Consider the following 25977-nt stretch of genomic DNA (forward strand, 5'->3'; position numbering starts at 1 on the left):
GATCAGGTCCCTCCCCTACTCAGTAATCTCATTGCCTTCAATTCTCCTGGTCCCTGCGGGGCCTTGAAGGGTAAAATAGGAACAATGAGAAATTCACGAATTAGACAGGGCAGGGATCAGCTGTGCTTGGTGGCGCCTTCATCGCACAAAACTCACACACAGCTCTGTCTCTGCATCCCCAGGCCAAGGCAGACAGACCCTGGTCTCAGCTGCCCTGGGACCAGCTGATGGAGCCTGATTGCACCCTCCATTAGATTATCCGACTAGGATAACTGGTGCATTAGTCTACTTTTAATTCGATAAAAAATTAGGAATCACAAAAGTGGAGTTTTAGTTGTAATTCCACAGAGCTTAGTAAGGAGAAAAGGCACTCTGTGAAAAGCAGAAGAGGAATGTGATTATTTTAGGTGCATGAAATGGGGATTTGTCTAGGATTTGGGCAGACACACGTATATAGAAATTAAATTTTTATTTAGTTATTCTCTCTCTCTTTCTCTCTCTCTCTCTCTCTCTCTCTCTCTCTCTCTCTCTCTCTGTGTGTGTGTGTGTGTGTGTGTGTGTGTGTGTGTGTGTGTGTGTGTGTGTGTAAAGATGGGTTCATGCGAAGGTCAAGGGACAACTTTCAGATGCAGATTTTCCCATTGCGTCTTGTCTGAGACAGAGTCTCTATTGTTTCTGCTGTGTAACTACTCAAGGCTAACCAGCCTGCCTCCCGTGGAAGTGCTGGGATCATACATGCACAGCACTGCATTCAGCTTTTATGTGTGCACCAGCCAGCACTGTTACCTATGCAGCTAGCTATCTCATCTACCCAGAATTGGTATCCATCATTCTAGTTCTGATTGATATTTGCACTTTAAAATGAGGTACAAGGCCCAGACTATCACTCAGTGGCTCAAAGATTGCCTAATATACTTGAGGCTCTGGGTTCAATCGCTAACACTGGACAAAAGGAAAACACTGCGTCCTGCGTGGCTATCTGAAGCATGTCTGTGATGTACAGTGACCACATTCTTAGCATGTCTAGCTCCTCAACTGTAATCATGTCAGCACAGTGGAAGGCTTTGAGTTCTTCTCCAGTGACTTGAAGCACGTTGTCAATGGCAGTGGTCCTACTGTGCTATATGACATTAGAGCTGCACACCCTCCACTGGGCGTTAGCGTCCTTTCTGCATCTTCTACTGTTCTTCTCTCAAAATAGTACCTTCAATGTGTATGGAGCCTGTGATACTGGAAAGACTGGATAGTTTAACCAAGCACATTTCATGGTAAATACCCAGGTGGGTGTGGTCCGTCAGGCTCCACCACTTCATGGTTAGTTTAGTGTTTTGTTTCAAAGTACAGCTGCAGTTGAAAATCAGATCTTCTGTTATTAAGCAAAATAACTTTTGAGACAGCTGAATGGATATTACAAACTGGCTCCCTCTTCATGGCTTGCTTGGCCTGAATCTTTATGCAACTCAGGACCACCTGCCTAGGAGTAACACCACCCAGACTGAGCTGGGCCCTCCCACATCAATAATTAATCAAGAAAATGCTTCCGGGACTGGAGAGCTAGCTCAACAGTTAACAGCCCTGGCTGGTCTTCCAGAGGACCCAGGTTCAATTGCCAGCACACAACATGGAAGCTCACAGCTGTCTATAACTCCAGTTTAAGGGGATCTGATGCCCTCTCATAGGCATACATGTAGGTAAAACACCAATTAACATAAAATAAAAGTAAAATCATAATAAAAAAAAGAATATATCATATAAAGAAAATGCCCTCACAAACATGGCCCCTAGGCCAGTGTTATGGAAGTGTTTTCTCAGTTGAGGTCTTCTCTTCCCAGGGGACCCCAGTTCATGCCTCTATGACAAATCAACAAATAACCAGCACACATATGTGGTAGACATCCTCACACTTATTACTAGTGTACCATCATGTTTGTAAGAGAAAAAAATTTCATCCTTCTCTTTTAAGGAAGAAATTCTTGGCTGGGTGGGGGTGGTGCACGCCTATAATACCAGCAGTCTGGGAGACAGAGGCAGGCAGATTTCTGAGTTCAAGGCCATCTTGGTCTACAGAGTGAGTTCCAGAACAGCCAGGGCTATACAGAGAAACCCTGTCTCAAAAAAACCAAAATCCAAAAAAAACAAAACAAAAAACAAAAAAAGGAAGAAATTCTTGGAAAAGTTCTCTTTGCATGTTGATCTTTCTTCGCCCTCCACCCATAGGCCAGCACTTGTTTATCAAACACCCTGCTGCTGAGCCGCGGGTCACACCTTCCTAGGCTTTTCCACCCCCAATCAATTCCTATCTAATTTTGCAGTCCTCCATCATCAGCAGCATTGCATTAGCTAATGGTCATCAGTGGTCATCTTACAGCACCAGTTGGTAACACTGTTGTTGTGGTCACACTACCATTGCTAATATTATTGCTGTGATCGTGCTGCCATTGGTAACATTGTTGCTGTGATCATGCTACCATTGGTAATATTGTTGCTGTGATCATGCTGCAATTGGTAACACTGTTGCTGTGATCCTGTTACCATTGGTAACATTATTGCTATGATCCAGCTGTCTAGAAGGGCTCCTTAATGACTTCTAGGATGCCACGCAAACCAACTTCTTTCCATCATTACTGCTCCATTCTATCATGTCTGCTAGCCTCTCCTTTTGAAACTTTTTAACCTTAAAAAGCCCTGATGCCCTCTCTTCTCTATATATTGTTTGATGACATCCTATAGTCTCTATGTTTGCACACTGATGACAAAGAATGGTAGCTCCAGCCTTGACTTGTACTATCTTTCCATCCTCTGCAGATCCTTCTTCCCAGCAGTCCTGGGGGCAGACTACTCCCACCCTTGTGCTTTATTTAGCTGAGATATTAACATTTCAAGTGTAACTACTGAAAAACCGAACCTCAGTCCTCAGCTGCTCACTTAGCATTTTCATCTGGATGACTACTAAGTATATTAGGCCAACACACCCCATTCAAATTTTCTCAGGTACGTATACTTATTTGTATTGTATAAATAGATAAACTATATATACTTAGACCACACAAATATATGTTTGTATCATATATGATACAAAAACATGTACCCATTCTTATAGCTTGGTCTATAAATTCTGAACTGACTTGCCAGTCCCTGTAATCAAATAAACTGTGATAAAGAATCCCTTAACCCATATCTCTTATAGGTTGACCCCTGACCAGTATAGATTTGGTAGCAATCATAGTTAGAGGAATAGAATCTTTAAAAACTAGTTTTCTGGCCAGAAGCAGCACCAGTCTGGTAGTGGCTGGGGCTGACCAACTTGGCTACCACCCAGTCCAAGATCCAGGGCTTTGGGTTAGCCCACCCCAACATCTACACCATCTATGAGCAACTAGACTATTTGAAGGGGCCAGTCCTGAGGAACCAGAGCTGCAGCATCTCTACTTCTCTTGGCAACAGCAGGATATTTGAAAGAAGTTCAGAAGCCGGGGCCTTGAACCAGACCAACAGGTTCGCCAAATGAACATTTACATGTGACACTGTTTGGGTAAAATGTTATACTGTGTGACACACCGCAGCTTCCAGTGCCACTGTATGGAAAGAATATGTGTTGGAGAGGGAGAAAAGATGAGCAGAGTAGTGCATGTGTGGCAGAACTGGGGACCCAACAGCTGTGACAGATGTGAAGGAAGGCTGTGGCTGATGGAGGAACTCAAGTAGGGGTGACAGGATGGTGTGCAGCAGCCTGGAACTTGCAAGGACTCTGCCCCCTAACAATCAGCTGAGTCACGTCCTGGCTCTAAACACTGACAGGACATTCAAGATGAAGCATGGTCCACTTACTGGCTTGAACCTCATCAAATGACTGCCGTGGTGTACTTCTCTGGGAGGCCATGCGGCTCCGTGGCTCTGCTTCAGCAGAGGCCAGGCAGTACTGCCACCTTCTGCCACCCTCAGACCAAGCAGAGGTCCCTGGCACATACTGATGCTGGGGACCGTGTGGTTATCTGTGTTGTCTGTGCTGTTGCCAGAAACCATGTAGAAGCCCAGAATCCATGCTCCTGCTGACTATAGAAGCAGGGAAGCTACTCTTTCAATGGTATCAATGACTGCAGACACACAGCTGAGAAAGAAGAACATAGAAGACTTCTGTAACAATCCTTACCTCCACCCCAACCCCACAAAGCCCAAAAGTAACAGCCTAAAAGGGGAGCCTTCAAAGTGAACTCTTTATATTTTTGATAAGGACACTGAGGCATAGCTCTCCACAATTGATGGCTTCTGGTGGGGGTTGTTGGGAGAGAAAGATTATGCTTTCCTTAGGAGGCTGACCAGTGGCAGTTTGACCAGGCTCCAATGAATATATAAACAAGACAAAATGAGTTGTTTTTTTTTTTTTTTTTTTTTTTTTTTTTTTTTTTTTTTTTAGTCTGGAGCTCACAAGGGTCAGGAGGAGACATAAGAGGACTGGGAAGTGAGTATAATCAGGGTTCATGATGTGAAATAATCAATAAAAATTTATGTTAGAAAAATAACTTTCTGAAATATTTCTGGGTTTTCTGGAATTGACTTGGTAATCTGGCTATATTTTTAATTCTTTTTTTTTGTCCCATATATATATATATATATATATATATATATGGGACAAAATATATATATATATATGGGGGGTGGGGCTGTGCATGTGAATGCAGGTGCCCACAGAGGTCAGAAAATAGCATCTCCTGGAGCTGAAGTTATAGGTAGCTGTGTGGGAGCCAACTTTGAGTCTTTGCAATAGCACTGTGTGCTCTTAACTACTGAGCCATCTCTTTAGCCCCAAATCTGGCTACATTTAAAATCACAAATGAATCTGGGAATAAACTAGTGGTCATAGCATGAAGTGATTATAGAGGCAACAAGTATCACAAATGAATCTCCTAAAGAAGTGTGTTATTGGTTTCCTAAGGTTATTATAGCCAATGATAGAGACGGGGCATTCATTGTTGGGTTAGTGACAACATTGTTGGAATCAAGACATTGGCAGGGCCATGTTCTCTTGAGGGTCAGAGGGATATCTCTTCGGTGGTTGTTTCATTATATTTGATGACTTCCAGAGATCCTGGGTATTCCTATAGGTACAGCAATCTCTTCCTCTAATGTGTGTGGTTTTCTTCTGTGTGTGTCTATTCCCAAGGTAGCCTCTTCTTAGAAAGAAAACAGTAGTGTTGGAGTTCAGGTCTTTCCCTGTCCTGCATCAGCTTACATCAGTATACAGCACTCCCATATCCATATATTTGCTATTTTGTATCATTTTAATCAAACTCAGAAGTATAGTGATGTTTGTTGCTCTTCACTGCACTGGGCCTGGGGCTTCAAGTTCCCATCCTGAGTGTGACATTTATGACCTAAAAGCCAACATAGCCTGAAGGAGCTCTTGCCACGCCTGGCCAGAAAGCTAGGATTCTGAAAATCAAACGAAGGATCTGATCTTGCAGTGGCTGAATTTCAGGGTGAACTGAACTTCAAACCCTTCAAGGTGTCTCTGATGAGGAGAGAACACTCTGGGGAAGAATGGAATCGTGAGAACTGGAATGGAGACACTCGAGCTGGGCATCTAACCGCTCTATTCCCACCATGAAGATAGGAAAACCCTCTTTGCAGCAAACTCAGTTCTTCTAGTGCTCATGTTACGGCTCTTAAATATCTGGATCCTGACATCAACCGAGAGCTCATATGTGGAAGAGTCAGTCCTCAGCAGATGACACTGATGAAAGGCAGAAGCTTTAAGAGGTGGGGCATACCTAGACAAAGTCAAGTCACTGAGAAGTCACTGAGAACATGCTGCCGAAAAGACATTGTGACCCTCTCCCTTTTCTTTCTCTCTCTGTCCTTCACTTCCCCAAACCATGACCTATAGAGTGTCATGCTGGCACAAACACTCCACCTTCTCATTCCTACTCAGCACAAGGTCAGAGCAACAGAGCCAAGCAACCAGGAACTGAATCCTTGGCAACAGTGAGCTGAACGAAACCCTGCTTCATTTGTTTATCATAGGCACTTTGTCACAGTGATGCCAGCTTCATTTTTTTTCAAAACCTACTTTAAAAAGGGTTCTGGTTTTGTTTTTTGTTTTTGTTTTTTGTTTTGTTTTTTGTTGTTGCTGTTTTTAGATATTTTCTTCATTTACCTCTCAAATGTTATTCCCTTTCCTGGTTTCCCCTCCAAAAACCTCCTATCCCGTCCCCCTTCCCTGTGCTCACTAACCCACCAACTCCTGCTTCCCTGTCATGGCATTCCTTTATACTGGGGCACTGAGCCTTCCCAGGACCAAGGGCCTCTCCTCCCATGGATGTCTGACAAGGCCATCCTCTTGCTACATATGAGGCTAGAGGCATGGGTCCCTCCATGTGTATTCTTTGGTTGGTGGTTTAGTCCCTGGGAACTCTGGGGGGACTGGTTGGTTCATATTGTTGTTCCTCCTATGGGGCTGCAAACCCTTCAGCTCCTTCAGTGCTTTCTCTAACGCCTCCACTGGGTACCCTGTACTCAGCCCAATGGTTGACTGAGAGCACCAACCTCTGTATTTGTCAGGCACTGGCAGAGCCTCTCAGGAGACAGCTATATCAGGCTCCTGTCAGCAAGCACTTGTTGGCATTCACAATAGTGTCTGGGTTTGGTAACTGTATATGGGATGGATCAGCCTCCTTTCTAGTCTACCAACCACCAGAAGTAATAGAAAAGTTAATAGAAAAGAGATGTTGTGGACCTGTTTATAAATAGTTCCTTGGGGCTATTCCAATATCCAGTTCATGTGGCAATCACCACTCATGAATCAGCAAGAGCAGTTCGATCCAGAAGAAACTGCGAGGCTCAGCCAATCAGCTTGAGTACAATGAATACCATGAGAGATTCTTTGGCAAGTTACTCTCTGCAAAGTCATGACGAATGGAAATCAGCAATGCAATGCAAGGTGAACCAATCAATGCTCGGGCATAGTCAGAGAGGCAGTGCAAGACGAACCAATGCCAGAGCCTCCTCCCACTATCTGTGGAGTCATTTATATTCTTTCTAATCATCATGTGTCCTCACATGCGTGTGCTTCAACAAACACCCTCTCACCTGAGTCTGCCTCAGCAAAACATCCTTTCACCTGTCTGCCCCAGCAAAACATCATGTGACATAACTGAGTTGCCAAAGAAACCAGAAACTTCCACTTCAAAGTGGCATAAGCTAACATGACTATCTAAGAAAGGGAGTCCCTCCTGTACCGGAAAAGCACACAGTGGTGTCCCCTGAGGCAGATGCTCTACACAGCGCTGTGGGTCCTCTCCACATCCTCTGCTTGACATCAATAACTACAAGCCAGGGTAATGGACGAGCAACAAGATGTGACTCACCAGGAGGTACACTTCACACCTGAATAACTGCATTATTTTCTTTGTGTTGCACTGTGCATTTGGGCCTCATATATGCTTCATCAGTGCTGTACCTCCAGAAATATATGATTCTTTCCACATTAGGGATGTCAATATAGCGATTATTTAGGAAAGCATTGCAGGGTATGAGATCATTGTGAAAGTAACACATACTAGATAAGGATGAATACAGGTATAGATCACCCAATTTAAGGCTCTGGATTACAACTAGTTATCACAGGATTGCAACTAGTTATTGTAGTATGTTCTTCTTTTGAATATATTGCATAAAAAGAAATCTTTCAAAAGCCATATAGGTTTAGTCCTGGCATTGAATCATAATATTTTTTGTATCAATGCTAAATTTTATTTCTTTGTTGTTATGTTTGCTGCACTTTGAGTATTTCGTATGAGTATAAAGTGAAATATGATCATATTCTATCCCTCACACTAGACAACCAACTCCCCCACCTCATATCCCAATTTCATGTCTTCTATTTTCCTCCTTCTCCTCTTCTCTACCTTTCCCCCGCTTCCTCCTCCTTCTTCTTAACTCACTAAGTCCATTTAATGTTTCCCGTATGTGCATGAGTATGTATCCATGAGTGCAGGACCACCTATCAATGACAGCAATCCAAAGAAGAATGCCTCTCTTTCTCTAGCAGCTATCAGGGCCTCCTGACATCACCACAACCCACATCTACACTGGAATTTGTAATGGTGTGAGCTTCTGAAGACCTTATGTGAGTCACTACTACTGCTGAGGGGTCATGAGTGTAAGAGCAATGTCATATTCAGAAAAGCATTTTCCCACACTCCTCCCCAACTCCACCTCTTACATTCTTTCCCCCCTTTCTCTCCTGAGATGTTCCCAGAACCTTAGCATGGGGCAGGGGCTCATGATGAGATGTCACATTAAAGCGACCTGAGTGACCCTGAGTCACTTATGTCTTTACATTCTATATTTTGGATTTGGTAGGACCCCATATCACTGGAAGTCAGTTGGTAGTAATACACATTGGAACCATGAGACAGGACAATTTGATATTTCATTAGCTGAAAGACTGGTCTCCAAGGATCTGATCACAGCTTCCTATGTGGCCCTTTGTAGTACTGCTATCATGACAGGTGTCTTAAAAGTCTTTGTTCAGCAACAAAACATCTCTCAAGCTTCAACAGATATTAACGGGAAATCATTCATGTGGTCAAACAGAACACAGACGAAAATATTTTTGTAGTATCTTTTACTTTATTAGAAAATGAGGAAAATATTATACAAGAACTCTAAATGAAAAGGAGAAAAGAAACAGTACAGAGAAAGGGGAGGAGGAGACCAAAAAGAAAGGGAAAGCAAAGGCACTAAACCGCCATAGAGGCAAACAGCAGGATCGCACTGGAACAGGGTCAAAGGTTGGAGAGTTACATGGGACCTACGCTGCGCAGATGTTTTCCCCTGAGAAGTCTCCTATCCAGTTGGATAGAAATTCTTCAGATGGAAAGACTTGAGACACCAAAGGCAGGAGGGAGGGAGAAGAAGGAATAGACAGCAAAGGACACAGTGACAACTGTTAGACACAAAAGCCAACATTCTGGAAGGATCCTAGCAGCAGCAGCACTTCTTGCAGCCACACTTCTGCTGACAGCAGCACTTCTGCTGGCAACAGCCCTTTCCACAGCCACAGCCACAGCCGCAGGAGCCACAGCCGCAGGAACTACAGCAGCGGTGGCAGCAGCAGACAACCACAGGCTTACAGCAGCCACAGCAGCCACAGCCACAGCAGCCACAACCACAGCCACCACAACCACAGCCACCACAGCCACAGCCTCCACAGCCACAGCCACCACAGCCACAGCCACCACAGCCACAGCCGCCACAGCCACAGCCACCACAGCCGCAGCCACCGCAGCCACCGCAACCTCCACAGCCACAGCAACCCATGGTGTCAGGAGAGAGGACTCAGGTGCAGTGAGGAGAGAGACTCAGGAGAGGAGAGGGAGATGTGATGCTCCTCCTGCTAGGGGAGCCCCTTAAGTACCATCTTGGGAAAGAGGAAGGAGAAGGATGGAGGACACATGACCTGAGGTCACTTCCTTGTGGAGCAGCTGCTGTTTTCCCAGCAGGGTCACCCAAAGTTCTCCCTTGTTTGTGTCCCATGACCTCAAGCATTTGCTAGCAGTGACTTCTTTGTAAAGCTATGGTCACAAGCAAGTTCGAAGGTGCCAGTCTGGGGGAGGGGCCGCCATTTTCACAAACACACACTCAGTCTTTCAGATTTTGAATGAAGACTCGGTCACTTGCAGCCGTTCTCTCTTTCTCTTCTGTGCTTTTCTCCATCATCTGTTTGAAATATCCCTCCTTTACAACTACTCTCACATCAAAAGAACAACTAGGGCCATATGTGTAGAATGTGGCATGTCTTAAAAGGTCTCCTGTCTTCTATGTCAGCTTACCTTTCTTCTCATCAAAAGAGAAAATCTCTTTTTATGATTTTTATATATCGATGGCTATATTTAAAAGTCACTAACCATAAATGTCACTTTTCCCTATTTAATTCACCAAATTTCCTATAATAGTCCTGATACAATCCTCCTTATGATGGGCTTCTTCCTAACCTGGCCCCATTCATCGCCCTGATTTCATTTCTATGTGTACCAGAAATGTATGCCTCTAGCTCACATTTACCCCCATACCCCTAATCCATCCATAACCAAGTCTCTACTCATCTTTTTCCCTAGAATTGTAAACATCTTCAGTGCCTACAGCCTACACTTGTGCAGAATTTCCCCTGCACCAAGATAAGTGCGTGTTCCTAATGTACCATCTCTATACACCACGAGAAAGTGTGTGACTCCTTGCTTTCCCTCACTCCTGTTTCCTCTGCCTCACCGAACTCAGCATATCTCTAGGTCGCTTGTATATGTACATAATTCAAGCTACCCACTCCCTAAAAGTCCTTAGGAAAACTATCTCTGGACCAGATGTCACCCAAGTGAGCAGGACTGGGCAAAAGATAGCACCAATCAGACATAAGAATTTTCAACCCTTCCTGGTACTCAGATCCTTGAGGAGCCCTGGTACCAAGTAAGAAACACATGCTGTTTATTAGGCACTGCGTTTATTAAGTGAAGAACAGAGGATATGTTTCCCATGGGCTAAGATTTCCCTAGAACTTCCACAGATTGAGATAGGTGTTCCTGGAGAATTGCATAAAGACCAGCCTTCTTTGTGACCTTTCTGTTAGTGAACAACCCTTTAAGCCTCACCATGATCCAAGCCATATTCGGATCCTCTCCATATAAATTCTGTTCCTCCCTTATATAAAGTCCACCCTTCTCTCTTCTCCAAACCCTGGTATGCTACAATAACAACCCTACGGCTTAGCGAAAGGCCATCTACTGGAAACCTGGGTCAGCATAGTAAGCATTGATATGTTTTATATACACAAATTTATATTCCATAATCAAAGGCTAAAGTTAATTCCTGATTCAAAGTGGAAGATACCAAAAGCAACATCACTATAATACAGATGGGACTAAAGACTGACTGCTGCATTTAAATTTGTCGTTAAGGCCCAGGGCCCCTTGGATAAATCACAGTGAGGCCTCACATGCAGAGGTGAGAAGGTGACTGCAGCCCCAGCTGACCCCATTCATGTAAAGAGGACACTGGTGTTATACTTGGCATTGACCTTCGACTATGTTCTTATTTGTCCTTCCCACTCCACAGACTTCCTTTCTCTTACAAGCTCACTGAAGGCAGAGTCTAGGCCTCATCTTTATTGTGGACATTTCAGAAGCCCACAGGCCCTGTGGCCCAGGGCCTCCCTGAAGGTGCCTGTGGTCTCTAAGCCCTGCACGCAGCTTCACAGAATGCCAGACGAGCTTTCAACTCAGTGAGGGAAGATGATGGAAGTGCAGCCATTGCTTGCACAGCCTTCTTAGGTCCCTGGAGCCCAGAATTCTTCCCAGACATGTTAGGCTCTTTGGATTCATCCTGGAGTGTAGTTTAGGAAGAGCAAACATGACTGAAATATGCAAAAGTCAATGCTGTTGGAGAAGAGAGGTAAATAATAGTGGGTGAGATTCTCATGAGTACAACTCATGTGACAGTAAGGAAGTTGTCATGTGTTCCCTGCTGGACTCCTCAGCATTGGTACTTAAGGGGCTCCCCTCAGCAGGAGGAGCATCACATCTCCCTCTCCTCTCCTGAGTCTCTCTCCTCACTGTACCTGAGTCCTCTCTCCTGACACCATGGGTTGCTGTGGCTGTGGAGGTTGTGGTGGCTGCGGTGGCTGTGGCTGTGGCTGTGGTGGCTGTGGCTGTGGTGGCTGTGGCTGTGGTGGCTGTGGCTGTGGCAGCTGTGGCTGTGGCGGCTGTGGCTGTGGTGGCTGTGGCTGTGGTGGCTGTGGTTGTGGCTGCTGTGGCTGTGGTTGTGGTGGCTGTGGCTGCTGCCGCCGCTGCTGCTGCAGCTCCTGTGGCTGTGGCTCCTGTGGCTGCGGCTGTGGCTGTGGGAAGGGCTGTTGCCAGCAGAAGTGCTGCTGTCAGCAGAAGTGTTGCTGCAAGAAGTGCTGCTGCTAGCATGGCTGCTGGCCTCTGGGCTTCTACTGTAGGTAAGTGATGAAGAGGAGCCTGTCTGTGTGTCTGCCTGCTCCTGGTGCGATTGTGAGTCACCAGCACGAACAGAGCTTATTGCCACTGCAGCCTGGCATTTCTAGAGTTGATATCCTGCCAACCCTTGATAGGCACCAAGCAAATGAATGAATCCCAGGTCTTCTGTGCCACTTACCTTTCCATCACGACTGTGGCAGATGCAGGCTGGCTGGGTTATGCTGTGACATCCTTCAGTGTCTGTAACTCTCACCAATGACCTGTTTTCCCATTGCATTGACATATCTGTAATCACAAAGCTTCTCTTGCTTAATAAACTTCAGCAAACCATTCTCAAACTCTTGACTCCAGTGTGTCTCATTCACTCTCCGGTCTCTTAACTGTCTTTCCATGGGGAGAAATAAGCTCCAGCTCAGCAGACGGCACATTCTGGGTGGGACCGCAGCAGAGGACTAGAGACGGGATGGGCTGTGATGTGCACACACAGGCAGTGATGCTGATCCTAGGGCAGATCTTCTGGATACTGGGGGGAGGGGACAGGCCCTTGCAGTGAGTCATGGTGCCCAGATCAGAATTCTCCCTTTCTTCCCACGTACCGGCCATGATCTGGGCATCTTTTCTCATTTAGGAGATCCCTGCCAGGCCATGCTGCCTCACCATGGGCCTGGAGCTGCTGGGCCCAAGCACCGTGATGGCTGTGCTCTGGGGTCAGCATTCCTGCATTTGGATTGGTTTAGATTGACCTGGGGATAGATGTGGGAGATTGAATATGTCTGTGGAGCTGTTTGCAGAGAGGTACAGGGGTTGGGGAGAACAACCACCCTACATGTGAGTGGCACCTACCCATGGATTCAGGGCCCAGATGAATCAAAAGGGAAAAAGAAGAAAAAAAGCAAAGCGTCATCAATGTCCTTTCTCTTATTCCACCAAGTACATGGGGTGGCTGGCTTAGCTCACAAGTGTTTTTTTCTCATAATGTCTCATACTTAGAAGTTCAAGGTCAAGCCGTAAGCAAATTTGGAAAACTCGGACTTCATAGAGTCTGCTTAGTTCTAATGTGTGCCTCCTTTCTTAGTTTATTGAACAAGTCAGTCATGATGAATTCAAACCTACCTGGCCTCATTAGGATCATCATTGCTGTGATGAAACACCGCACCTTACACTTCCAGGTCTCCAGTCCTCATTGAAGGAAGTCAGGACAGGAGCTCAAAGTGGGCCGGGCTCCGGAGACAGGTCCTGACGCACATGCCATGGAGGGGTGCTGCTCACTGCCTTGCTCCTCATGGCTTGCTCAGCCTGCTTCTTAGAGCGCCCAGGAGCACTATCCCAAGGATAGCCCCATCCACAATGCGCTAGCCCCTCTCCCTTTGAACATTCACTAAGAAAATGCTTTACGGGCCTGCCCTGTAAAACTAGCCTGATGATGGAGGCATTTTCTCAATTGTTCTCTCCTCTCGGATGATGCCAGCTTGTGTTCAGTTGACATAAAATTATCCTGGACACTACCTGCTGACTTACATTAACTTAGTCACCTTTTTCTTAGTTGCACTAAAGATGTTATCTCCAGATAACATCTGCTTTCTGGGGTCTTGGTTGTTACAGCGTCAGGATATAAAAGAGAAGGCATGGTTCAGACCCACAGGAGAAATGCAGCAAAATAGAGACTCTGTGTGGTTCATCCTTTATTTGGGTAACTTTCAGAGTGACAAGTGCTCAGCCTAGCATGCCTTTTGCTTTTGTTCATTTTGTTTCTAGGAACCATGACAAATTTGTACTTAAATCCATATATATATATATATATATATATATATATATATATATATATATATATATCCATATATATCAAACCGGCATTTGCAAGAGGAGCCAGTACTATGTTTGGACAAGATACATTCATGAAATGGCCATGATATTCTGTCTTAGAAAATTTGAGCATTGTGTCCAAATCATCAGCTAGCCCTCTGTAAAGTTATCAGTGGCCCCACAGTTCTCCTTGTCCACCGCTGAGAACTAGCTTTTAGAGACACCAGTACAATCCACTGGATGTAACTTCACCCTCACACTCTCTCTCCCTGTTCTTCAGCCTTGTTGATTGGGTTTTCTCTCCTGCTGCTCCTTATGATGTGACCCTCTTCTTAGTGCGCAGGTACTTCACCATTTCAAAATCTCTGGGTGAAAGAAACCTTTTTGTTTTAACTTCCTTAAGCTTCTCCTATGTCCTCTCGTCACCATATCTGACATCTATTCAAAAATAAAACAGCAGAGGTGTGCAGGGAAGAGCAGGGTGAAGTGTTAGTTAACCCAAACCAAGGTGTATATAGAAGCTTTAGGGAAATTTCCTAGATTATCGGCTAGTCAAATCAAAATATGAACTTGGAGCTATATACGAGCTATCACAGTAGTGGATGGCACTGCATCCACTACTTAAAGTATTTCTCAATTCCAGCCATGAGCTTGCCTCCTATTACTTACTAGCCAGCGGCATCTTGAGGAACCCAAAATAAGGCAAACTATTGTCTTTTCTCTTGGTTGCCCATGATAACCAAATTCCATACTCTTTTCTTTTTTTTATAGTAATTATTCATGCATTTCAATGTGATTATGCACAAATAAGTCAATTATTTTTTTAATTTTTTTATTCGATATAATTTATTTACATTTCAAATGATTTCCCCTTTTCTAGCCCCCCACTCCCCGAAAGTCCCGTAAGCCCCCTTCTCTTCCCCTGTCCTCCCACCCACCCCTTCCCACTTCCCCGTTCTGGTTTTGCCGAATACTGCTTCACTGAGTCTTTCCAGAACCAGGGGCCACTCCTCCTTTCTTCTTGTACCTCATTTGATGTGTGGATTATGTTTTGGGTATTCCAGTTTTCTAGGTTAATATCCACTTATTAGTGAGTGCATACCATGATTCACCTTTTGAGTCTGGGTTACCTCACTTAGTATGATGTTCTCTAGCTCCATCCATTTGCCTAAGAATTTCATGAATTCATTGTTTCTAATGGCTGAATAGTACTCCATTGTGTAGATATACCACATTTTTTGCATCCACTCATCTGTTGAGGGATACCTGGGTTCTTTCCAGCATCTGGCAATTACAAATAGGGCTGCTATGAACATAGTAGAGCATGTATCCTTATTACATGGTGGGGAATCCTCTGGGTATATGCCCAGGAGTGGTATAGCAGGATCTTCTGGAAGTGAGGTGCCCAGTTTTCGGAGGAACCGCCAGACTGATTTCCAGAGTGGTTGTACCAATTTGCAATCCCACCAGCAGTGGAGGAGTGTTCCTCTTTCTCCACACCCTCTCCAACACCTGCTGTCTCCTGAATTTTTAATCTTAGCCATTCTGACTGGTGTAAGATGAAATCTCAGGGTTGTTTTGATTTGCATTTCCCTAATGACTAATGAAGTTGAGCATTTTTTAAGTTGCTTCTCCGCCATCCGAAGTTCTTCAGGTGAGAATTCTTTGTTTAACTCTGTACCCCATTTTTTAATAGGGTTGTTCGGTTTTCTGGAGTCTAACTTCTTGAGTTCTTTATATATATTGGATATTAGCCCTCTATCTGATGTAGGATTGGTGAAGATCTTTTCCCAATTTGTTGGTTGCTGATTTGTCCTCTTGATGGTGTCCTTTGCCTTACAGAAACTTTGTAATTTTATGAGGTCCCATTTGTCAATTCTTGCTCTTAGACCATACGCTATTGGTGTCCTGTTGAGAAACTTTCTCCCTGTACCGATGTCCTCAAGGGTCTTCCCCAGTTTCTTTTCTATTAGCTTCAGAGTGTCTGGCTTTATGTGGAGGTCCTTGATCCATTTGGATTTGAGCTTAGTACAAGGAGACAAGGATGGATCAATTCCCATTCTTCTGCATGCTGACCTCCAATTGAACCAGCACCATTTGTTGAAAAGGCTATCTTTTTTCCATTGGATGTTTTCAGCCTCTTTGTCGAGGATCAAGTGGCCATAGGTGTGTGGGTTCATTTCTGGATCTTCAGTCCTGTTCCATTGATCCTCCTGCCTGTCACTGTACCAATACCATGCAGTTTTTAACACTATTGCTCTGTAGTATTGCTTGAGGTCAGGGATACTGATTCCCCCAGACTTTCTTTTGTTGCTGAGAATAGTTTTAGCTATCCTGGGTTTTTTGTTGTTCCAGATGAATTTGATAATTGCTCTTTCTAACTCTGTGAAGAATTGAGTTGGGATTTTGATGGGTATTGCATTGAATCTGTATATTGCTTTTGGTAAAATGGCCATTTTAACTATATTGATTCTACCGATCCATGAGCATGGGAGGTTTTCCCATTTTTTGAGGTCTTCTTCCATTTCCTTCTTCAGAGTCTTGAAGTTCTTGTCATACAGATCTTTCACATGTTTGGTAAGAGTCACCCCAAGATACTTTATACTGTTTGTGGCTATTGTGAAGGGGGTCATTTCCCTAATTTCTTTCTCAGCCTGCTTATCCTTTGAGTATAGGAAGGCCACTGATTTGCTTGAGTTGATTTTATAACCTGCCACTTTGATGAAGTTGTTTATCAGCTGTAGGAGCTCTCTAGTGGAGTTTTTTGGGTCACTTAAAATGCAGGGTTGGTTCAATATACGGAAATTCATCAATGCAATCCACTACATAAACAAACTCAAAGAAAAAAACCACATGGTCATTTCATTGGATGCTGAAAAAGCATTTGACAAAATTCAGCATCCTTTCATGCTTAAAGTCTTGGAGAGAACAGGAATTCAAGGCCCATACCTAAACATAGTAAAAGCAATATACAGCAAACCGGTAGCCAGCATCAAACTAAATGGAGAGAAACTTGAAGCAATCCCACTGAAATCAGGGACCAGACAAGGCTGCCCCCTTTCTCCTTATCTTTTCAATATTGTACTTGAGGTACTAGCTCGGGCAATTGGACAACATAAGGAGGTCAAAGGGATACAAATTGGAAAGGAAGAAGTCAAACTATCATTATTTGCAGACGACATACTCTATTCTTAAAGACACCACCCTCCTTGATCGTAGACCTTTGAGGAGCCAATCTCAAACTGATCAGGAAACTATTTCTATGGTTACTAGTTTACATAGCACTGGGATGTACTAAGCAAGCTGATGGGAACCAAACAATATCAATGATCTTGCCCTGAGATAGACTACATGCTACAATACCAACTTGTCGGGAGAGCTGCTCCCATCAGTGCAATAGTGGTATGATGGTTAAGAAGATAACCAACCACTTTCCAATTTGATAGGAGGTCTACCTCACAAGAAACATTTCATGTCTGATTCTATAACCATGATTAAAACTCATGACTGGGAGAATCATAGAACCAAACTACTGCTGATATTCAGCTAACTGCCAAGTTGTCAAATTACCTTCTTAATATTTACATTTCGACCCAAAAATTTATTCTGCTCCCATTATTGGACAGAAAGTGTTTTTGTTTATAGTTGTTGTTGTTGTTGTTGAAGTGGTAGTATCTAAGGCAAAGATTCATAACTAGTCAAAGTGCTGAGAATTAGAGACTGTGAGTGTTCAGTTGTGGGACCTCCCTACATCCAAGTTCAGGAAATATCATGAAAAGAGTGGGCAGGATGTGAGAGCTACGGGATAAGGAGGAGAGCTGTGAACTGTTGCCTTCTAGATACGGCATGGCTCACACATCGACTCACCATAGCTCTTATTGCCTGAAAAAGACCTGTACAAAATGAAGCCAACCAGCATTCCAGCATAGATGGGAAGGAGCTCCTAAGTCCCAAGCCCTAGCTGAAGAAGTATTGGTGCAGCTGGTGACTGCTGATGGAGAGTCAGTTTTCTTTGGGGATGTGGCTGCTAGTAGATTGTCCATGTGGATGATCTCACATCCATTTGTATACAGTCAGCACCAACTGAGCTTAGGAGACAAAGAACAATCTTAAAAGAGGGTATGAATCAGAAGGAGACAGACTGGTGGGTCCTGAGGGAGTTTCAGGGATAATATTAAGGCATATTGTATATATGTATACATTTTTCCATTTTTCAAAATAGAAATTAAAAGTTTATTTAAAAAGATAAATAAAACAATGCATGCACTCTGACATGTGTGTTTGTGTGTGTGTGCATGTGTTTGGTACATGTACATATTCATGTGGATATGCATATATGCATGGAGAGGTCAAGGGTAGAAGTCCAGTGTCTTCTGTGATCACCCTGTTTTTTGAGACAAGATCTATCATTGGAGCTGGAACAGGAATCCATCTAGTTCATTATCCCTAGTATAGGGGTACACATGAACACCCCTATTCATGTTCTCTCTCTCTTTCTCTCTCTCTATCTGTGTGTATGTGTGTGTGTTTCTGTATGTCTGTATGTGTATGTGTGTGTATGTGTGTGTATGTGTGTGTGTTTCTGTATGTCTGTGTGTATGTGTGTGTGTTTCTATGTGTCTGTGTGTGTATGTATGTGTATGCATTTGTATTGTATTGATGTCTCTCTCTTGCTCAGTGTGTGTCTCTGTCTATGTGAGTGTGTATGTATTTGTATTGTATTGATGTCTCTCTTTCCCTGCATGTGTGTCTGTGTGTGTGTATTTGTACAGTATTGATGTTTCTCTCTCTTTCTCTGTGTGTGTCTGTGTCTATGTGTGTGCATATATGAGTGTATTTGTATGTATTGTATCAATGTCTCTCTCAGTGTGTGTCTGTGTCTATGTGCATGTGTGTATTTGTATTGTATTGATGTCTCTCTCTCTTTCTCTGTGTGTGTCTGTGTGTGTGTGCGCATGAGCATGTGTTGTATTGCTGTGTGCCACTGCGTACAATGGAAGTCAGAGGGACAACCTTTGGTATTGGCACTGGCCTTCCACCTTGTCTGAGACACAGTATCACAGCTGTGGATCCCGGTCTGTCTGGCCCATGAGTTTTCCTCACTCTGTGTCTTATTCCTTAGAGAGGCATGCTGGAATTACATAAACTTATATTATGGATCTAATTTTTACATGGCCTGTGTAAGTCTTTGGGTTATACAGTAGGCACTCTATACTGGCTATTTTTATATTAACTCAAAAACAAGGCCGAGTTGAAAGAAAAAAACCTGAGAAGAAAAAAATCACAATTGAGAAAATATCTCTATAAGACTGGCCAGTGGGCAAGTCTATGGGTGTATTGTCTTGATTACTGATTTATGGGGGAAGGCCCAGCCCATTGTGGGTAGTACCAAACCTTGCTAGATGATCCTGGTTGCTATTAGAAACAAGCTGTGCAAGCCACGAAGAGCAAGACAGAAAGCAGTGTTTCTCTATGGCCTCCACATCAGTTCCTGTCTCTAGGTTCCTGCCTTGAGTTCCTGCCCTGAATTCCCGAGATGATGGACTACAAGCTCTATCTCCCTCTCTCCTCTCTCCTCTCTCTCTCTCTCTCTCTCTCTCTCTCTCTCTCTCTCTCTCTCTCTCTCTCCCCCTCATACACACACACACACACACACACACACATTGCTTTTAGTCATGGTGTTTTAACACACCAATAGAAACCCTAACTAAGTCACCTGCCATACTTAGACTTTGATGTGGGTGCTGGGAATCTAAACTCAGGTCTTCATATTTGTGTGGTAAGCACTTCACTGACTGAGCCAATTCTCAAGCACCCTTTCTTGTTCTTTTTTTCACAAATGTATGTACTGCTTAATGCTATGGACTAAGAACAAACTTATCTCCAGGGCATGAGACAAGGGGATCAAACACCTAGAAGGAGTTGGGTCTTAGTTCCTACAACAGGTTAGATGTCCCAGAGTTCTTCTGACCAGCAGTAATGCTCAAGGGACTGGGTCAAGGGGTTGAGTGACTAACTGACTTGAGGTCAGATGGATGAACCAGAGCTCTCTTCACTCCTCTCCAGTCAGACAAGAGGTACCATCGGAAGGGCCAATTCCAAGTGTAGATACAAGAGGGTGGGAAGACTCAGTGGGTCCAAGAGTGAATCCTCGAGTCTGATAGTAACTAAGAGGCTCTGGGTAACCGGTGGCCATCAGAGACTCAGGGATACTACAGATGGACAAGGCATCAGAGACAGACATGTTGGTTTGTTTTGTTTTGTTTTTGTTTTTTGCTGATACGCAAACCAACTTGACTGCTTAGTTTCTCGTGGTTCATCCACACACACATCAACATCAACTTCCAGGAGGAGGAAAATGTAGCATTGGCTCGTCTCTGAAGTCTCATTCTATCTGTTCTTAGCTGAGTTGGACTCATGAACAATGAATGTTTCCTTTGGATGAATCATTCCATGGTTTGGATATACTTGTTTGTGCCCCTGTGCTTTGCTCTGCTTAGTATGACAATGAAGACAAGTCTAGAGAATCCAAGGCAGATATGACCAATGAGCTGGCAAGTATTGGCCCCGCCTCGTAGCCCAACCCACACTGTGACGCCTGCTCTTCTTATTGCTCTATGCTGCTAACTGAAGAACAGTTGTGTCTACACTGGAATCTGGTGTCTACACTGAATGACCAGGGAACACCATGGGAAACCAGCAAAGATGTGGAAACACATTGCTTTGTGCATGAGGAAACCTACAGTGGGTATGGGTAGGCCAATCATCTAGACTGGGACAAAAGAATCCATGACATGCAACTTTAAAAGAAAGGACATAGGGTGATTTTGGCACACTGTTCTTTCATAAATGCTAATACACACAGTTCCATTAGCTACTGTACACTATGTGACAAAATGGCCACAACAAACAACCTCAATAAAAATATGGTTTGTTTTTTTTTTTTTTTTGCTATACAATGTCAGAGGATAGAAATAAGGGAAAGACTATCCAGAGACTACCTCACCTAGGCATCCCATTCCATATACAGTTACAAAATACAGACACTACTATCAATGCCCACAGGTGCTTGCTGACCAGAACCAGATATAGCTGTCACCTAGGAGGCTCTGCTAATGCATGAGAAATACAGAGGGGGACACCCTCAGCCAGCCATTGAACTGATCACAGGGTCCCCAATGGAGGAGCTAGAAAAAGGACCCAAGGAGCTGCAGGGGCTTACAGCACCATAGGAGGAACAACGATATGAGCCACCCAGTACTCCTAGAGCTCCCAGGGACAAAACCACCACCAGAGAGTGCACATGGGGTTACCCATGGCTCTAGACACATAGGAAGCAGAAGATGGCCTTGTAGACACCAAACAGAGGAGAGGTCCTTGGTCCTGGAAAGGCTTGATGCCACGGAGTAGAGGAATACCAGGACAGGGAAGCGGGAGAGGGTTGATTGGAGGACAGGGGAGAGAAGATTGGTTATGGGATTCTTTGGGGGTGGGGGGGGGGGGGGGGACCAGGAAAGGAGACACCATTTGAAATGTAAATAAAGAATATATCTAATAAAAGAAAGAAAGAAAGAAAGAAAGAAGAAAGAAAGAAAGAAGAAAGAAGAAGAAAGAAAGAAAGAAGAAAGAAAGAAAGAAAGAAAAGAAAGAAAGAAGAGAAGAAGGGAGGGGGAGGGAGGGGAGGGAGGGGAGGGAGGGAGAGGGAGGGAGGGAGGGAGGGAAGGAAGGAAGGAAGGAAGGAAGGAAGGAAGGCAGGCAGGCAGGCAGACAGACAGACAGACAGACAGATAGATAGATAGATAGATAGATAGATAGATAGACAGACAGATAGATAGAATGTGGTTTCTCAAACCCATGTGTGAGCAGAACATATGGTATGAGAGACAGGTGACACAGGACTGCTGTGACATCTGTGTCCTGTAAGGAAGTAGAGAAGGAAAGGAGGGACATTCTGCTGGCTTTCTCCCTGCCCCCGCCTTTGTTCCAATCTGGGCCCTAACCCAGGTAGGTGCTATGCACATTTAGGGTAATGCTACTGGCCTTCTCGCGCCTGTTAATTCTCTCTGTAAACAACCCCACAGGCAAACGCAGAGTTTACTGAATCCATCCCCCAGGCCAATCTGACACAGGGAAGCTGACCCCAGAGCACAGCCATCATGGTGCTTGAGCCCAGCAGCTCCAGGCCACGGTGAGGCAGCATGGCCTGGCCGGATCTCCTGACCGAGCAAAGATGTCCAGATCATGGCAGCATGTAGGAAGAGGAGAATTCTGATCTGGGGACCATGACAAGGGTCTGTCCCCTCCCCCCAGTACCCAGAAGGTCTGCCCTAGGATCGGCATCACTGCCTGTGTGTGCACATCACAGTCCATCCCGTCTCTAGTCCTCTGCTGCGGTCCCACCCAGAATGTGCCATCTGCTGAGCTGGAGCTTATTTCTCCCCATGGAAAGACAGTTAAGAGACCGAGAGTGAATGAGACACACTGGAGTCAAGAGTTTGAGAATGGTTTGCTGAAGTTTATTAAGCAAGAGGAGTTTTGTGATTACAGATATGTCAATGCAATGGGAAAACAGGTCATTGGTGAGAGTTACAGACACTGAAGGGTGTCACAGCATAACCCAGCCAGCCTGCATCTGCCACAGTCATGATGGAAAGGTAAGTGGCACAGAAGACCTAGGATTCATTCATTTGCTTGGTGCCTATCAAGGGTTGGCAGGATATCAACTCTAGAAATGCCAGGCTGCAGTGGCAATAAGCTCTGTTCGTGCTGGTGACTCACAATCGCACCAGGAGCAGGCAGACACACAGACAGGCTCCTCTTCATCACTTACCTACAGTAGAAGCCCAGAGGCCAGCAGCCATGCTAGCAGCAGCACTTCTTGCAGCAACACTTCTGCTGACAGCAACACTTCTGCTGGCAACAGCCCTTCCCACAGCCACAGCCGCAGCCACAGGAGCCACAGCCACAGGAGCTGCAGCAGCAGCGGCGGCAGCAGCCACAGCCGCCACAACCACAGCCACAGCAGCCACAACCACAGCCACCACAGCCACAGCCACCACAGCCACAGCCACCACAGCCACAGCTGCCACAGCCACAGCCGCCACAACCACAGCCACAGCAACCACAACCACAGCCACCGCAGCCACAGCCACCACAGCCACAGCCACCACAACCTCCACAGCCACAGCAACCCATGGTGTCAGGAGAGAGGACTCAGGTACAGTGAGGAGAGAGACTCAGGAGAGGAGAGGGAGATGTGATGCTCCTCCTGCTGAGGGGAGCCCCTTAAGTACCAATGCTGAGGAGTCCAGCAGGGAACACATGACAACTTCCTTGCTGTCACATGAGTTGTACTCGTGAGAATCTCACCCACTATTATTTACCTCTCTTCTCCAACAGCATTGACTTTTGCATATTTCAGTCACGTTTGCTCTTCCTAAACTACACTCCAGGATGAATCCAAAGAGCCTAACATGTCTGGGAAGAATTCTGGGCTCCAGGGACCCAAGAAGGCTGTGCAAGCAATGGCTGCACTTCCAGCATCTCCCTCACTGAGTTGAAAGCTCATCTGCCATGCTGTGAAGCTGCGTGCAGGGCTTAGAGACCACAGGCACCTTCAGGGAGGCCCTGGGCCACAGGGCCTGTGGGCTTCTGAAATGTCCACAATAAAGATGAGGCCTAGACCCTGCCTTCAGTGAGCTTGTAAGAGAAAGGAAGTCTGTGGAGTGGGAAGGACAAATAAGAACAGAGTCGAAGGTCACTGCCAAGTACAACACCAGTGTCCTCTTTCCAGGGAATGGGGTCAGCTGGGCTGCAGTCAGCTTCCTACCTCTGCATGTGAGGCCTCACTGTGGGACTTATCCAAGGGTCCCTGGGGTCTTAATGACAGATTTAAATGCAGCAGTCAGTCTTTAGTCCCATCTGTATTATAGTGATGTTGCTTTTGGTATCTTCCACTTTGAATCAGGAATTAACTTTAGTCTTTGATTATGGAATATAAATTTGTGTGTATAAAACATATCGATGCTTACTATGCTGATCCAGGTTTCCAGTAGATGGCCTTTCGCTAAGCCGTAGGGTTGTTATTGTAGCACACCAGGATTTGGAGAAGAGAGAAGGGTGGACTTTATATAAGGGAGGAACAGAATTTATATGGAGAGGATCCGAATATGGCTTGGATCATGGTGAGGCTTAAAGGGTTGTTCACTAACAGAAAGGTCACAAAGAAGGCTGGTCTTTATGCAATTCTCCAGGAACACCTATCTCAATCTGTGGAAGTTCTAGGGAAATCTTAGCCCAGGGGAAACATATCCTCTGTTCTTCACTTAATAAACGCAGTGCCTAATAAACAGCATGTGTTTCTTACTTGGTACCAGGGCTCCTCAAGGATCTGAGTATCAGGAAGGGTTGAAAATTCTTATGTCTGATTGGTGCTATCCTTTGCCTAGTCCTGCTCACTTGGGTGACATCTGGTCCAGAGATAGTTTTCCTAAGGACTTTTAGGGAGTGGGTAGGATGAATTATGTACATATACAAGTGACCTAGAGATATGCTGAGTTCAGTGAGGCAGAGGAAACAGGAGTGAGGGAAAGCAAGGAGTCACACACTTTCTCGTGGTGTATAGAGATGGGTACATTAAGAACATGCACTTATCTTGGTGCAGGGGAAATTCTACGTAAGTGTAGGCCGTAGGCACTGAAGATGTTTATGATTCTAGGGAAAAAGATGAGTAGAGACTTGATTACGGATGGATTAGGGGTATGGGGGTAAATGTGAGCTAGAGGCATACATTTCTGGTACACATAGAAATGAAATCAGGGCGATGAATGGGGCCAGGTTAGGAAGAAGCCCATCATAAGGAGGATTGTATCAGGACTATTATAGGAAATTTGGTGAATTAAATAGGGAAAAGTGACATTTATGGTTAGTGACTTTTAAATATAGCCGTCGATATATAAAAATCATAAAAAGAGATTTTCTCTTTTGATGAGAAGAAAGGTAAGCTGACATAGAAGACAGGAGACCTTTTAAGACATGCCACATTCTACACATATGGCCCTAGTTGTTCTTTTGATGTGAGAGTAGTTGTAAAGGAGGGATATTTCAAACAGATGATGGAGAAAAGCACAGAAGAGAAAGAGAACGGCTGCCAGTGACCGAGTCTTCATTCAAAATCTGAAAGACTTAGTGTGTGTTTGTGAAAATGGCGGCCCCTCCCCCAGACTGGCACCTTCGAACTTGCTCGTGACCATAGCTTTACAAAGAAGTCACTGCTAGCAAGTGCTTGAGGTCATAGGACACAAACAAGGGAGAACTTTGGGTGACCCTGCTGGGAAAACAGCAGCTACTCCACAAGGAAGTGACCTCAGGTCATGTGTCCTCCATCCTTCTCCTTCCTCTTTCCCAAGATGGTACTTAAGGGGCTCCCCTAGCAGGAGGAGCATCACATCTCCCTCTCCTCTCCTGAGTCTCTCTCCTCACTGCACCTGAGTCCTCTCTACTGACACCATGGGTTGCTGTGGCTGTGGAGGTTGCGGTGGCTGTGGTGGCTGCGGCTGTGGTGGCTGTGGCTGTGGTGGCTGTGGCTGTGGCGGTTGTGGCTGTGGTGGCTGTGGCTGTGGTGGCTGTGGTGGCTGTGGCTGTGGTGGCTGTGGCTGTGGCTGTGGTGGCTGTGGTTGTGGCTGCTGTGGCTGTGGCTGCTGTGGCTGCTGTAAGCCTGTGGTCGTCTGCTGCTGCCGCCGCTGCTGCAGTTCCTGCGGCTGTGGCTCCTGCGGCTGTGGCTGTGGCTGTGGCTGTGGAAAGGGCTGTTGCCAGCAGAAGTGCTGCTGCCAGCAGAAGTGTGGCTGCAAGAAGTGCTGCTGCTGCTAGGATCCTTCCAGAATGTTGGCTTCTGTGTCTAACAGTTGTCACTGTGTCCTTTGTTGTCTATTCCTTATTCTCCCTCCCTCCTGCCTTTGGTGTCTCAAGTCTTTCCATCTGAAGAATTTCTATCCAACTGGATAGGAGACTTCTCAGGGGAAAACATCTGCGCAGCCTAGGTCCCATGTAACTCTCCAACCTTTGACCCTGTTCCAGTGCGATCCTGCTGTTTGCCTCTATGGCGGTTTAGTGCCTTTGCTTTCCCTTTCTTTTTGGTCTCCCCCTCACCTTTCTCTGTACTGTTTCTTTTCTCCTTTTCATTTAG

This window comes from Apodemus sylvaticus, chromosome 9, assembly GCF_947179515.1.
Source record: "Apodemus sylvaticus chromosome 9, mApoSyl1.1, whole genome shotgun sequence".
In the NCBI taxonomy this organism is placed as follows: domain Eukaryota; kingdom Metazoa; phylum Chordata; class Mammalia; order Rodentia; family Muridae; genus Apodemus; species Apodemus sylvaticus.